The following is a 16567-nucleotide window of genomic DNA, read 5'->3' as shown; positions in this document are numbered from 1 at the left end:
TAAACGCATGTTACAATGGAGGCACACAGTCTCCTTAAAAGTTTTTACCAACCAACGATCCTCCTGAGAATGGATTGGTTGCCTGCCCCCAGTGCCCTCTCCATTGAAACTGGAAAGGCAGGTTTGCTATTTAAATTTTTTTTTAACTTCCCACCCACCCCAAACCCACCTGTTTTGGGGGGTTAAAATTACCTCCATTGTGTCAAGGCCAGGTCTTCAACCGGAGCTGTTTACTCTAATCTTATTACGCCGTAATTGTGACCATCTTCAAGAAAGGTGACGAGTCCAATTGCGGTAATTACAGAGGAGTTTCCCTGCTGTCTGCCACAGGGAAAGTCATCGCAAGAATCCTCCTCAATCGCCTTCTCCCAGTGGCCGAAGAGCTCCTCCCAGAGTCGCAATGTGGATTCCACCCACGAAGGGGCTCAATGGACATGATCTTCACCGCGCGTCAATTACAAGGGAAATGCAGGGAACAGCACCAACTGCTGTACATGGCCTTCTTTGACCTCACAAAGGCCTTCGACTCTGTCAACCGTGAGGGATTATGGAGTGTCCTCCTCAAATTCGGCTGCCCTCAAAAGTTTGTCACCATCCTCCGCCCGCTTCACGACGACATGCAAGCCATGATCCTGACCAACGGTTCCACCACAGACCCAATTCACATATGGACCGGGGTCAAGCAAGGCTGTGACATCGCACCAACGCTCCTCTCGATCTTCCTTGCTGCAATGCTCCATCTCACCCTCAGTAAGCTCCCCGCTGGAGTGGAACTAATTTACAGAACAAACGGGAAACTGTTCAATCTCCGTCGCCTCCAGTCTAGATCCAAGGTTGTCCCATCCTCTGTCGTCGAATTACAGTATGCAGACGACGCTTGCGTCTGCACTCACTCGGAGGTCGCACTCCAAACCATCGTCAACACCTTCACCGACGCATACGAGAGCATGGGCCTTACACTAAACATCCATAAGACAAAGGTTCTCTACCAACCTGTCCCTACCACACAGTACTGCCCCCCGATTATCAAAATCCACGACAAGGCCTTGGACAACGTGGACCACTTTCCATACCTCGGGAGCCTACTGTCAACAAGGGCAGACGTCGATGACGAAGTCCAACACCGCCTTCAGTGTGCCAGTGCAGCCTTCGGTCGCCTGAGGAAGAGAGTGTTTGAAGACCAGGACCTCAAACCCAGCACTAAGCTTGTGGTCTACAGAGCAGCAGTGAAACCCGCCCTGCTGTATGCCTCAGAGACATGGACCATGTACTGTAGGCACCTCAAAGCGCTGGAGAGGTACCACCAACGTTGCCTCCGCAAGATCCTGCAAATCCATTGGCAGGATAGGCGCACCAACATCAGTGTTCTCGCTCAGGCCAACATCCCCAGCATTGAAGCTTTGACCACGCTCGATCAGCTCCGATGGACAGGTCACATTGTCCGCATGCCCGATACGAGACTCCCAAAACAAGTGCTCTACTCAGAGCTCCGACACGGCAAGAGAACCCCAGGTGGGCAGAGGAAACGCTTCAAGGACACCTTCAAAGCCTCCTTGAAAAAGTGTGACATCCCCACCGACACCTGGGAATCCCTGGCCCAAGACCACACAAAGTGGAGGAGAAGCATCCGGGAAGGCGCCGAACATCTCGAGTCTCTTTGCCAGGAGCAAGCGGAAGCCAAGCGCAAGCAGCGGAAGGAGCGCACGTCAACCCAAGCACCCCACCACCCGCCCCTTCAACCACCGTCTGCCCCACCTGTGAAAGAGACTGTAGGTCCCGCATTGGGCTCATCAGTCACCTGAGAACTCATTTTTAATGTGGAAGCAAGTCATCCTCGGTTCCGAGGGACTGCCTAAGAAGAAGGAAGATTTCCTGCCCTTTCCCTGTATTCTTTTTATATTCAACAACAACAACTTGTATTTATATAGCGCCTTTAATGTAGTAAAACATCCCAAGGCGCTCCACGGGAGTATTAAAAGACAAAAAAAAATTTGACACCGAGCCACATAAGGAGAAATTATGGCAGGTGATCAAAAGCTTGGTCAATGAGGTAGGTTTTAAGAAGCGTCTTAAAGGAGGAAAGAGAGGTAGTGAGGCAGAGAGGTTTAGGCAGGGAATTCCAGAGCTTAGGACCTAGGCAATAGGAGGCACGGCCACCAATGGTTGAGCGATTACAATCGGGGATGCTCAAGTGGGCAGAATTAGAGGAGCGCAGATATCTCTGCGGTGGGGGGGGGGGCTGGTTGTCGGGCTGAGGGAGATTATAGAGATAGGGAGGGGCGAGGCCATGGAGGGATTTGAAAACAAGGATGAGAATTTTGAAATCTAGGCGTTGCTTAACCAGGAGCCAATGTAGATCAGCGAGCACAGGGGTGATGGGTGAATGGGACTTGGTGCGAGTTAGGACACGGGCAGCTGAGTTTTGGATGACCTCAAGTTTACGTAGGGTAGAGTGTGGGAGGCCAGCCAGGAGTACGTTGGAATAGTCAAACCTAGAGGTAACAAAAGCACAGATGAGGGTTTCAGCAGCGGATGAACTGAGGCAAGGGCGGAGATGGGCTATGTTACGGAGGTGGAAATATGCGGTCTTAGTTATGCCGCAGATATGTGGTCAGAAGCTCATTTCAGGGTCAAATATGACACCAAGGTTGCGAACAGTGTGGTTCAGCCTCAGTCAGATGTTAGGGAGAGGGATGGAGTCAGTGGCTAAGGAACAGAGTTTGTGGCGAGGACCGAAAACAATGGCTTCGGTCTTCCCAATATTTAACTGGAGAAAATTTCTGCTCACGGACAAGCAGTCTGACAATTTAGATTACTTTTTAAAAATAAACAACGATGTTATAGTCTGCCTCAACAGTCACTTGTGCTAACACATTCCGTGCTCCAGTAACTTTTTTTCATTTTCTAATGATACCTTGCCTTTATGTCTCCTTTTTACCAATGTTATCATTTCATTGTCAGATGGGGGAAATAAAACCAGGCAAGGATAAATTTAAGCTTCATAAACGGTTATAATTTTCAGGTTGTACCCAGATATTTCTCTCATGCTGAGCATCAAAGATTACTCCTGAGAGTTTCTTTCCCCACGAACTGAATAATGAGCTTATACACACACTGTCTGGTTAAATAGCATTGGCCAAGGTCAAACAGAAGTTACAGGACATGACATACCCTCTTGTGTTCTCCTAGTTAAGGTAACTCTATCTTCACTGCTATAATCTATCAATCTGGTTTATTAAAGCAGATATTAAACAAAAGATCAACACAGGTTTTGCTTGATTACAGAATGTTACTCAACTTACTCTGAACTGTAGTAGATTTTTGAAGTACAATAATATGGTTACTTTAGTTCAGATGTGTGTAATGCAAAATCTGTGTATGAACTCTTCTGTTCGCAGAGGTTTTTTCTATCATACCCATAGAAACATAGAAGATAGGAGCAGGAGTAGGCCATTCGGCCCCTCGAGCCTGCTCCGCCATTCAATGAGATCATGGCTGATCATCCAAATTCAGTACCCTGTCCCTGCCTTCTCCCCATATCCCTTGATCCCTTTAGCCTTAAGAAATATATCCAACTCTTTCTTGAATATATTTAATGAACTGGCCTCCACCACCCTCTGTGGCAGAGAATTCCACAGGTTCACCACTCTCTGGGTGAAGAAATTCCTCCTCATTTCAGTCCTAAATGGCTTACCCCTTATCCTTAGACTATGACCCCTGGTTCTGGACTCCCCGGCCATCAGAAACATCCTTCCTGCATCTAGTCTGTCCAGGCCTGACAGAATTTTATAGGTTTCGATGAGATCCCCTCTCAATCTTCTAAACTCCAGTGAGTATAAGCCCAATCGACACAATCTCTCCTCATACGTCATTCCTGCCATCCCAGGTATCAGCCTGGTGAATCTTCGCTGCACTCCTTCCATGGCAAGAACGTCCTTCCTCAGGTAAGGCGACCAAAACTGCTCACAATATTCAAGGTGCGGTCTCACCAAGACCCTGTACAACTGCAGCAAGACATCCTTGTTCCTGTACTCGAACCCTCTTGCTACGAAGGCCAACATACCATTTGCCTTCTTAACCGCCTGCTGCACCTGCATGCTTACCTTCAGCGACTGGTGCACAAGAACACCCAGGTCTCTTTGCACTTCCCCTTCTCCCAATCTATTGCCATTCAAATAATAATCTGCCTTCCTGTTTTTGCCACCAAAGTGGATAACCTCACATTTATCCACATTATAGTGCATTTGCCATGTTTCTGCCCAATCACCCAACCTGTCCAAATCGTACTGGAGTTTCACGACATCCTTCTCACAGCATACCCTCCCACCCAGCTTTGTGTCATCTGCAAATTTGGAGATATTACATCCAATTCCCTCGTCCAGATCATTAATATATATTGTGAACAGCTGGGGTCCTAGGACCGATCCCTGCTGTACCCCACTAGCACTGCCTGCCACTCGGAAAACGACCCGTTTATTCCAACTCTTTGCTTTCTGTCCGCCAACCAGTTCTCTATCCAAGTCAATACCTTGCCCCCAATCCCATGTGCCTTAATTTTGCACGCTAATCTCTTATGCGGGACCTTATCAAAAGCCTTCTGAAAGTCCAAATACACCACATCCACTGGTTCTCCCTTATCTATTTTACCAGTTACATCCTCAAAAAATTCCAGTAGATTAGTCAAGCATGATTTACCTTTTCTAAATCCATGTTGACTTTGTCCGATCCTGTCACTGCTTTCCAAGTGCTCTGCTATTACATCTTTTATAATGGACTCTAGCATTTTCCCCACTACCAATGTCAGGCTTGCCGGTTTATAATTCCCTGCTTTTTCTCTACCACCCTTTTTGAATAGTGGGGTAACATTAGCTACCCTCCAATCCATGGGTACTGTTCCAGAGTCTATCGAGTTCTGGAAGATGACCAGCAATGCATCTACTATTTCTAGGGCCACTTCCTTAAGTACCCTGGGATGTAGATTATCAGGCCCTGGGGATTTATCGGCCTTCAGTCCCATCAATTTTCCTAACACCATTTCCCTACAAATACTGATTTCTTTCAGTTCCACCCTTTCATCAGACCCTATGTTCCCCAGCATCTCTGGCTAACACCATTTCCCTACAAATACTGATTTCTTTCAGTTCCACCCTTTCATCAGACCCTATGTTCCCCAGCATCTCTGGGAGGTTATTTGTGTCCTCCTTTGTGAAGACAGAACCTCTCTCGAGTCAGTACAAAGAAGGTTCACTCAGTTAATCCCGGGGATGAGGGGATGGACATATGAGGAGAGGTTGAGTAGATTGGGACTCTACTCATTGGAGTTCAGAAGAATGAGAGGCGATCTTATTGAAACATATAAGATTGTGAAGGGGTTGGATCGGGTGGATGCAGGGAAGATGTTCCCGGTGATGGGTGAAACTAGAACTAGGGGGCATAGTCTTAGAATAAGGGGCTGCTCTTTCAAAACTGAGATGAGGAGGAACTACTTCACTCAGAGGGTGGTAGGTCCATGGAATATGCTGCCCCAAAAAGCTGTAGAAGCTACATCATTACATAAATTTAAAACAGAAATAGACAGTTTCCTAGAAGTAAAGGGAATTAAGGGTTACGGGGAGCGGGCAGGAATTTGGACATGAGTCTAGGTTCGGATCGGTCATGGCCCTGTGGGTAGCGGAGCGGGCCCAGGGGTCGTGTAGCCTGATCCTGCTCCTATTTCGTGTGTCTAATTCTGTTAGATTCAGGAGGTGGTTCTGTGATAGTGGTTTGGCGGTTAGGATCAGATCAGCCATGATCTTATGGAATGGCGGAGCAGGCTCGAGGGGCCGATTGGCCTACTCCTGCTCCTATTTCTTATGTTCTTATGTTCTTATATGTATTTAGTTGGTCTGCCATTTCTTTGTTCCCCATTATAAATTCCCCTGATTCTGACTGCAAGGGACCTACGCTTGACCTCACCAATCTTTTTCTCTTCACATATCTATAAAAGCTTTTACAGTCAGTTTTTATGTTCCGTGCAAGCTTACTCTCATATTCTATTTTCCCTTTCTTAATTAATCCCTTTGTCCTCCTTTGTTGAATCCTAAACTGCTCCCAATCCTCAGGATTATTGCTTTTTCTGGCCAATTTATATGTCCTCTCCTTGGATCTTATGCTATCCCTAATTTCCCTTGTTAGCCACAGTTGAGTCACCTTTTTTGTTTTATTTTTATGCCAAACTGGGATGAACAAATTCTGTAGCTCATCCATTCGGCCTTTGAATGTTTGCCATTGCCTATCCACCATCAACCCTTTGACTGCCATTCCCCAATCAATCCTACCCAACTCGCTCCTCAGACCATCGTAGTTTCCTTTATTTAAATTGAGGACCCTAGTCGTCAACTACTTCATTCTCCATCTTAATGAAGAATTCGATCATATTATGATCGCTCCGACCCAAGGGGCCTCGTACAACAAGATTGCTAATTAATCCTTTCTCGTTACATAATACCCAGTCCAAGATGGCCTGATCTCTGGTTGGTTCCTCGACATATTGGTCCAGGAAACCATCCTGTAAACATTCCAGGAATTCCTCCTCCACAGTATTGTTACTAATTTGGTTGGCCCAATCTATATGTAGATTAAAGTCACCCACGATGACTGCTGTGCCCTTATTGCACACTTCTTTAATTTCCCTTTTAATGCCATCCCCAACCTCCGCCTTACTGTTTGGAGGTCTACATACCACCCCCACTAACGTTTTTTTCCCCTTAGTATTTCTCAATTCTACCCATACAGATTCCACATCATCAGAGCTAATATCCTTCATTACAATTGTGTTAATCCCTTCTTTAACCAGTAATGCTACCCCACCTCCCTTTCCTTTTTGCCTATCTTTCCTGAATATCGAATACCCCTAGATGTTGAGTTCCCAGTCTTGGCCATCCTTGAGCCACGTTTCTGTAATCCCAACCAAATCATATTCGTTTACCTCTATTTGCGCAGCCAATTCATCCACCTTTGTACTGGTCGCGCTAGACGTGCTCCTATCTAGCTATCCAGCAAGTTAAACACTCATTCATAATAATTCTTCCTGAAGCGGTTGCTGTTTTGAAGCTTTTACTTGAACAAATTTGTGAAACTGTAAACAAAAACAAAGTGTTTTGTACATAAACTGAGTACTACACATTCGATATTACACAAGATATAAACATTTACAACAGAATAGACTAATTGTATAACTAACTAACATTTGTAACTAACTTCTGTAACTATTAAATATTAACCTTTTACAAACATAGTATTATCAAAATATTACTCTGACAACATTGCTATTATGCTAAGAACTAAAGATACTCACAGATATTGCGTTTGGCCTAACATATGAAGTCAGATTACACTGGATTGAAAATCCCTCATGGAATTCTCCATTACTCAAGTCAGGTTCTCCCTGGTAAAACTGCTTCCTGGGGTCAACAGGAAGAAAGGTAGGAAGGTCAAATGACCTCTCACAGGAAGAAAGGAACAAAGGTCAAATGACCTCACACAGGAAGAAAGGTCAGATGACCTTTCCAACATACAAACTGTTAACACAATAACCGCCACCAGAGGGTGCTATCTGCACACATAAAATGTTCAGAATGTCACATAATGTCCATCGGTCCAGAACAACCTTATTATAAATGCTCCTCGCATTAAGACACAAAGCCTTCAAGCTTGTTTTTTTTAACGCTCTTAGACCTATTAGAATTATTATTTACTGTGGCCACGTTTGATTTAAACCGTTGATTTCTCTGACTGCCACTTTTGTTTTTCTCCTTCCTATCTTTTGCTTTTATCCTTGTTTCCCTTTCCTCTGTCTCCCTGATCAGGTTCCCAACCCCCTGCCATTTTAGTTTAAACCCTCCCCCACAGCACTAGCAAACACTCCCCCTAGGACATCGGTTCCAGCCCTGCCCAGATGCAGACCGTCCGGTTTGAACTGGTCCCACCTCCCCCAGAACCGGTTCCAATGTCCCAGGAACTTGAATCCCTCCCCCTGGCACCATTCCTCTAGCCACGTATTCATATGAAGTATCCTTCTATTTCTACTCTGACTAGCACGTGGCACTGGTAGCAATCCTGAGATTACTACCTTTGAGGTCCTGTTTTTTAATTTATCTCCTAACTCCCTATATTCCGCTTTTAGGACCTCATCCCGCTTTTTACCTATATCGTTGGTGCCTATATGCACCACGACAACTGGCTGTTCACCCTCCCCTTCCAAGATGTTCTGCAGCCGCTCTGAGACATCCTTGACCCTTGCACCAGGGAGGCAACACACCATCCTGGAGTCTTGTTTGCGGCCGCAGAAATGCCTATCTATTCCCCTTACAATAGAATCCCCTATTACTATAGCTCTACCCCTCTTTTTCCTCCCATTCTGTGCAGCAGAGCCACCCCTGGTGCCAGGAAGTTGGCTGCTGCTGCCTTCCTCTGATAAGCCATCCCCCCCAACAGTACTCAAAGTGGTGTATCTGTTGGAGAGGGGAATGGCCACAGGGGACCCCTGCACTACCTGCCTGCGCCTAGTACTCTGCCTGTTGGGTCACCCGTTCCCTTTCTTCCTGTCCAACCTCTACCTGTGGTGTGTCCAACTCCGTAAACGTGATATTCACGATGTCCTGAGCATCGTGAACGCTCCAGTATGCATCCAATCGCAGCTCCAGTGCCTCAATGCGGTCTGTCAGTAGCTGCAGCTGGATGCACTTCCTGCACATGTAGTTGTCAGGGACACAGGAAATGTCCCTGAGTTCCCACATAGCGCAGGAGGAGCATACTACGGGGCTGGGCTGTCCTGCCATGACTTACCCTTTAATTAAAATTAAATGAATCCCACCAATTTCACCCAGCTCGAACAACTGCCTGACAACCAGATAGCCACTCAAAATTGTTGCAGGTTGGGGCAGATATATTTCCTGTCCCCTCTGAGGTTTGAATTAGGACAAAGGAAATCATAAAATGTAACTTTCACAATTAGAATTGTGAATCATCGGCAGGATTTAGTTGCAGGCTCTGGCCACTAAGTGGCAGTCTGGCTGTTGGCCATCACTGACGCTTGACCTAGTAGTCCCTGTTCTCATTTGCAATCTCCCATAGGCCCCAGCCCACTGGTATAGATAGTGTCATAGGCTGGACTGGGGAAAGCAGGGAATATTTATTATTGCTCGAGAGTGGGGATTGATGAAAAGGGAGGGAGAGGGCAGCAGAAGAAAGGTGAGGGAGTGGTGAGGGAGTGCAAGGTGCAGGAGGGAGTGACCGGAGTAGAAAGCAGAGTTAATAGTTGCTTGTAGGTCTCAGCCATTTGGACTCCAGTTTTCTACCCCACTCAGGCAATGAGAGGGGACCAGGAGTACAGCTTGCAAAGAAACCCAGTGTAGCAAGTAGAGGGTGAGAGGCATTGAGTAAAGTAGATAAAGGGACATGGAAACGTCGGAGAGATATAGTGCAGCTAACAAATAAGAAGCCTGAATTGGTAGATGTGGGTAGTGCCCCTTCAGCATCTTGCCCAAGGCTTCTTGTGGGGAACAGCATGTTTTAAATTTTTCTTTGCTCATCAGCCAACTTTGACATTGGCTGCGAGTTCCCATCTATCAACCGAGAATCATATTTTAAATGTAGAATTTAACGGCAGTAATTAAATTTAGTTTTATTTAACCATAAACATCCCCATCCTCAATGATGGCGGAGCCCAGCACGTGAGTGCAAAAGACAAGGCTGAAGTATTTGCAATCATCTTCAGCCAGCAGTGTCGACTGGATGATCCATCTCGGCCTCCTCCTGAGGTCCCCACCATCACAGAAGCCAGTCTTCAGCCAATTTGATGCCAGTCTTCAGCCAATTTGATTCACTCCACGTGATATCAAGAAATGGCTGAGCGCACTAGATACAGCAAAGGCCACTGGCCCCAACAATATCCCGGCTGTCGTGCCAAGGACTTGTGCTCCAGAACTAGCCATGTCACTACCCAAGATGTTCCAGTACAACTACAACACTGGCATAGAATCATAGAATGGTTACAGCAAGGCCATTCAGCCTGTGCCAGCTCTCTGCAAGAGCACCTCTATAAGAGTCCCACTCCCCTGCCCTTTCCCCATAGCCCTGCAAATGTTTTTCTTTCAGGTACTTATCCAACTCCCTTTTGAAAGCTGTGATTGAGTCTGCCTCCACCACCCTTTCAGGCAGTGCATTCCAGATCCTAACCAAGCGCTGAGTAAAAAAGCTTTTTCTTATGTCGCCTTTGATTCTTTTGCCAATCTACTTAAATCTGTGTCCTCTGGTTCTCGACCCTTTCGCCAAGGGGAACAGTTTCTCTCTATCTAATCTGTCCAGACCCCTCATGATTTTGAACACCTCTAACAAATCTCCTCTCAATCTTCTCTGCTCTAAGGAAAACATCCCCAGCTTCTCCAGTCTGTCCACGTAACTGAAGTCCCTCATCCCTGGAATCATTCTCTTTGAATAAATCTTTCCTGCACTTCCTAAAGTCCAGTGCCCGACAATGTGGAAAACTGCCCAGGTATGGCCTGTCCACAACAAGTAGGACAAATCCAATCTGACCATTACTGCCCCATCAGTCTACTCTCAATCATCAGCAAAGTGATGGAGAGTGTCGTCGACAATGCTATCAAGCAGCACTTACTCACCGACGCTCAGTTTGGGTTCCGCCAGACCTCATTACAGCCTTGGTCCAAACATGAACAAAAGAGCTGAATTTCAGAGGTGAGGTGAGAGTAACTGCCCTTGACATTAAGGCAGCATTTGACCGAGTGTGGCATCAAGGAGCCCTAGTAAAATTGAAGACAATGGGAATCGGGGGGAAAACTCTCCACTGGCTGGAGTCATACCTAGTGCAAAGGAAGATGGTTGTGGATTTTGGAGGCCAATCATCTCAGCCCCAGGACATCGCTGCAGGAGTTCCTCAGGGCAGTGACCTAGGCCCAACCATCTTCAACTGCTTCATCAATGACCTTCCCTCCATCATAAGGTCAGGATGGAGCTGATTGGTGAGTAGCTGGTGAGTTTTTTAAGTTTTAAGTTTATTTCTGCTAAGATAGTTCTTAGTCTATTAAATAGAGACAAGGCAGGGCAGCTCAGTCCCGTGGAGTGCACATCCTGTGCCATGTGGGAAGTCCTGGACGCTTCGCGTAGCCTGGACGACCACATGTGCAGGAAGTGTTGCCAGCTACAGCAACTCGAGATCCGTGTTTCAGAGCTTGAGCGGCAGCTGGAGTCACTGCGGTGTATCCACGAGGCTGAGAGTTACGTGGATAGCACGTTTCTGGGGGTGGTCTTATGTCACTCCACTGCTTAAGAGTATGCAGGCAGAGAGGGAATGGGTGACCGCCAGACAGAAGAGGAGAACCAGGAAGGTAGTGCAGGAGTCCCCAGAGTGCATCTCACACTCCAACCAGTATTCTGTCTGAGTACTGGTGAGGGCGATGGTTCCTCTGGGGAGTGCAGCCAGAGACAAGTCAACAGCACCACGGGTGGCTCAGCTGAACAGGGGCGGAGGAAAAAGAGTGGAAGAGCAATAGTGGTAGGGGATTCGATAGTTAGGAGAGCAGACAGGCGTTTCTGTGGCCGCAGACGTGACTCCAGGATGGTATGTTGCCTCCCTGGTGCCATGTTCAAGGATGTCACTGAGTGGCTGGCTGCAGGACACTCTGAGGGGAGAGGGTGAACAGCCAGAGGTCGTTGTCCATATCGGTACCAACGACATAGGCAGAAACAGGGATGAGGTCCTGCAGGCAGAGGTTAGGGAGCTAGGAGAGAGATTAAAAAGCAGAACCACAAAGGTAGTAATCGCCGGATTACTCCCGGTGCCATGTGCTAGTGAGTATAGGAATAGGAGGATAGAACAGATGAATGCGTGGCTGGAGAGATGGTGCAGGAGGGAGGGCTTTAGATTCCTGAGGCATTGGGATCGTTTCTGGGGAAGGTGGGACCTGTACAAGCCGGATGGGTTACACCTCAAAAGAGCCGGGACCAGTATTCTCGCGGGGAGGTTTGCTAGTGCTGTTGGGGGAGGGTTTAAACTAGCTTGGCAGGGGGGTGGGCACCAGCATATAGGAGTAGAAAAGAGGAATAAGGTGCATAAAAGAGTGAGTCAGTTGGATAGTACTAGAGAAGATAGTACTAGAGGCGGAAGTAGTACCATATTAGATAGGAGCAGACTAAGAAAGACTACGAAAAATTCAAAAATGGGTTTAGAATGCATGTACGTAAACACACAAGTTGTGGTGAATAAGGTTGGTGAGCTACAAGCACAATTAGCCGTGCGGCAATAACGGAAATGTGGCTTAAAAACGGTGAGAACTGGGTGGGGCCTATTAGCGACAATATTTAAGGGTACAAGGTGTTCAGAAAAGATAGGAAAGGAAAAAAGGGAGGTGGGATGGCAGTGCTGGTTAAGGAAGACATTGTAATGTTGGAAAGAGAGGATGTTCTTGAGGGAACAAGGACAGAATCCATTTGGTTAGAGTTGAGGAGCAAAAAGGGTATGATCACACTATTGGGGTTATTCTATAGGCCTCCAAATAGTGAGAGCTGGTAGAGGAGCAAATCTGCTGGGGAAATCACAGAGATATGCAAGAGCTATAGAGTGGTGATACTGGGGGACTTTAATTACCCAAATATCGATTGGGATAATGCTAGGGTAAAGGGAAAGGAGGGGGAGGAATTTCTGAAATGTTTTCAGGAGAATTTCCTTGACCAGTATGTTCTTGGCCCAACTAGGAAGGAGGCATTGCTGGATCTGGTGCTGGGGAATGAGGTGGGCCAGGTCGACCAAGTGTCTGTGGGAGAACACTTGGGTATGAGTCATCATCGTATCATAAGATTTAGATTAGCATTGGAGAGGAGCAAGGAACAATCTAGAGTGGAACTTCTAAACTGGAATCGGGCTAACTTCAGTGGGATGCGAAAGGATCTAGCCAGGGTAAAATGGAACGAAAGACTGACAGGAAAACTGTAACGGAACAATAGGTGATCTTTAAGGAGGAGATGTTCCAAGTACAGGCTAGGTACATTCCAACAAGAGGGAAGGGTAAGGGAACCAAAGCAAGGGCTCCTTGGATGATGAGGGAGATAGAGAAGATGATGAAACAAAAAAGGAAGGTGTATGATGCATGTCAGGTGAATTCTTCAAGGGAGAACCAGACCAAATACAGTAAGTTGAGAGGGGAAGTGAAGATGAAAATAAGATTGGCAAAGAGAGAATATGAGAGTAGAATGGTGGTTAACATAAAAGGGAACCCAAAAACTTCTACCGGCATGTAAACAGTAAGCGGGTCGTAAGAGTCGGGGTGGGGCCTATTAGCGACAAAGAAGATGTTTATATGCTTAGAGGCGCAGGGCAAGGCTAGAATACTCAATGAGTACTTTGTATTGGTATTTACTAAGGAGGTGGATGCTGACAAAATATCGGTAGCAATGGAAAAGGTAGAAGCAATGGAAGGGGTGAAAATTGATAGACAGGATGTACTAGAAAGGCTGGGTATGCTTAGAATGGATAAGTCGCCTGGTCCAGCTGGCTTGCATCCCAGGTTGCAAAGGGAATTGGGGGAGGAGATAGCGAAAGGGCTTGCCATAATTTCACAATTTTCCCTAGATGCGGGGGAGGTGCCTGAGGATTGGAAAGTGGCAAATGTGACACCATTGTTCAGGAAAGGGTGTAAGGACAATCCTAGTAACTACAAGCCGGTCAGTTTAACATCAGTGGTGGTTAAAGTTTTAGAAACAATAATCAAGGAAAAAATTAACGGGCACTTGGAGAGGTTTAAGCTAATTAAGGAGAGCCAACATGGATTTGTAAAAGGCAGATCGTGTTTGACTAATCTAATTGAATTTTTTGATGAAGTAACAGAGAGGATTGATGAACAGAGGGACCTGGGAGTTAAGGTGGCAGGACACATTGAGAGTGGTTAGCAAAGCATATGGGATCTTGGGTTTCATAAATAGAGGTATTGAGTACAAAAGTAGAGAAGTTATGCTGAACCTTTATAAAGCGTTGGTTAGGCCACAACTGGAGTATTGTGTCCAGTTCTGGTCACCACACTTTAGGAAGCGTTTGAAGGCCCTTGAGAGGGTGCAGAGGAGATTTACCAAAATGGTTCCAGGGATTAGAGGATCTTAGCTACAAGGACAGGTTGGAGAAGCTGGATTTGTTTTCATTAGAGCAAAGGAGGTTGAGGGGTGACTTGATAGAGGTGTACAAGATTATGACAGGTTTGGATAGGCTAGATGGGGAAAGGCTGTTCCCACTAGTTGATGGTACAAGGACTAGGGAGCACAGATTTAAGGTTTTGGGCAAGAGATACAGGGGGGATGTGAGGAAAAACTTTTTTACGCAGCGAGTGGTGAGGACCTGGAACTCGCTGCCGACAGAAGCGGACACACTCAATGTTTTCAAGGGAGACTGGATAGGCACTTGAGGGAAATAAACTTGCAGGGCTATGGGGAATAGAGCGGGGGAATGGGACTGACTAGATTGCTCTACAGAGAGCCGGCATGGACTCGATGGGCCAAATGGCCTCCTTCTCTGCAGTTATGACTCTAAGTGGGGATGTTCGCTGATGATTGCAGTGTTCAGTTCCATTCGCAACTTCTCAGATAATCAGAAGAGTCTATGCCCGCATGCAGAATGACCTGGACACCATTCCGGCTTGGGCTCTTAAGTAACATTCGCTAATAGGTCCCACCCCGACTCTTACGACCCGCTTATTGTTTACATGCCGGTAGAAGATTCTGGGTTCCCTTTTATGTTAACCGCCATTCTACTCTCATTCTCTTTTTGCCAATCTTATTTTCATCTTCACTTCCCCTCTCAACTTATTGTATTTGGTCTGGTTCTCCCTTGAAGAATTCACCTGACATGCATCATACACTTTCCTTTTTTGTTTCATCATCTTCTCTATCTCCCTCGTCATCCAAGGAAACCCAAGATCCCATATGCTTTGCTAACCACTCTCTCAATGTGTCCTGCCACCTTAACTCCCAGGTCCCTCTGTTATCAATCCTCTCTGTTACTTCATCAAAAAATTCAATTAGATTAGTCAAACACGATCTGCCTTTTACAAATCCATGTTGGCTCTCCTTAATTAGATTAAACCTCTCCAAGTGCCCGTTAATTTTTTCCTTGATTATTGTTTCTAAAACTTTACCCACCACTGATGTTAAACTGACCGGCCTGTAGTTAGAGAGCATCTTAACCATCGCCCCTTGACATTCAACGGCATTACCATCGCCGAATCCTCCACCATCAACATCCTGAGGGTCATCATTGACCAGAAACTTAACTGGACAAGCAACATAAATACCGTGGTTACAAGAGCAGGTCAGAGGCTGGGCATTCTGCAGCGAGTGTCTCACCTCCCGACTCCCCGAAGCCTTTCCACCATCTACAAGGCACAAGTCAGGAGTGTGATGGAATACTCTCCACTTGCCTGGATGAGTGCAGCTCCAACAAAGCAGCCCGCTTGATTGGCACCCCATCCACCACCTTAAACATTCACTCCCTCTACCACCGGTGCATCGTGGCTGCAGTGTGTACCATCTGCAAGATGCACTGCAGCAATTCGCCAAGGCTTCTTCGACAGCATCTCCCAAACCCGCAAACTCTACCACCTCCAAGGACAAGGGAACACCATCACCTCCAAGTCTCACACTATCCTGACTTGGAAATATATCACTGTTCCTTCATCGTCGCTGGCTCAAAATCCTGGAACTCCCTCCCTAACAGCACTATGGGAGTACCTTCACCACGCAGACTGCAGCGGTTCAAGAAGGCGGCTCACCACCACCTTCTCAAGGACAATTAGGGATGGGCAATAAATGCTGGCCTTGCCAGCGACGCCCACATCCCAGGAACAAATAAAAAAAATGTAGCTCATTACAATTCAATACTTATTCTCATCGGAAAAGGTGCCAATAAATGGACCTTATGATCTGAAACAACTTTATGCATTTTAGTTTTATGAGATATAGTAGCTACAGTGCAAACAATCCACCCTTTTACTGCCAGCTTGATCCTAGATAGTATGTAAAATTCTATTGCCTCTTGCCTCTGATGCCACTTTAAAGATACATATCAGTCTTGCAAAACACTTTTCATAAAAGACCAAACAGGTTTATTCTAATGGAATTACTTTATAATTCAGAGACCAGTTACAAGGGGTTAATCAAACAGCCAAGTCCTTTTTGAATTCTTACAGAACCTGAGAAGTACTTCTTATAGAAATATGCATTCATGTTCCTCAATGAAAACAAACTGTAGAATCACAAAAGCATAACCTTTTGGAGCTTAATTTATCTATGTTCTCCACAAGACAAAATGAACTGCTAACGTGCAAAATGTACTGAGTTTTTATACGCCTAATTTCTTTTACAGAACAAGCACTTGCTTTGAAAGCCATTCTATTAGTTAAAGGTGATTGTCAATATTGTTCAGCCAGTCTACAAAATGGACATGGGGTGTTTATGTGGACTGAAACTATACATAATCTGCTTTTGGCCAATTTGACACAGTTTTAACCCATGTTACGTGTATTTA

At 46.1% G+C, this 16567-nt stretch overlaps 1 protein-coding gene across 1 annotated transcript in view; it reads right to left on the bottom strand.

Annotated features, from left to right (window-relative positions):
* LOC147102977 (uncharacterized) overlaps positions 1-16567 on the bottom strand; it is a 128174-nt gene that overhangs the window by 96468 nt on the left and 15139 nt on the right. Inside the window, exon 2 of the mRNA XM_085963987.1 lies at positions 6968-7117. The gene's annotated coding sequence lies outside the window, so the exon portion shown is untranslated. The remainder of the gene's footprint in view (positions 1-6967; positions 7118-16567) is intronic.

This window comes from Somniosus microcephalus, chromosome 21 (assembly GCF_052327205.1).
Source record: "Somniosus microcephalus isolate GS21.2 chromosome 21, FLI_Smic_1.0, whole genome shotgun sequence".
NCBI classification, from domain to species: domain Eukaryota; kingdom Metazoa; phylum Chordata; class Chondrichthyes; order Squaliformes; family Somniosidae; genus Somniosus; species Somniosus microcephalus.
Note: the sequence above shows the minus strand (reverse complement) of the source record. Positions and strands in the feature narration are given on the sequence as shown.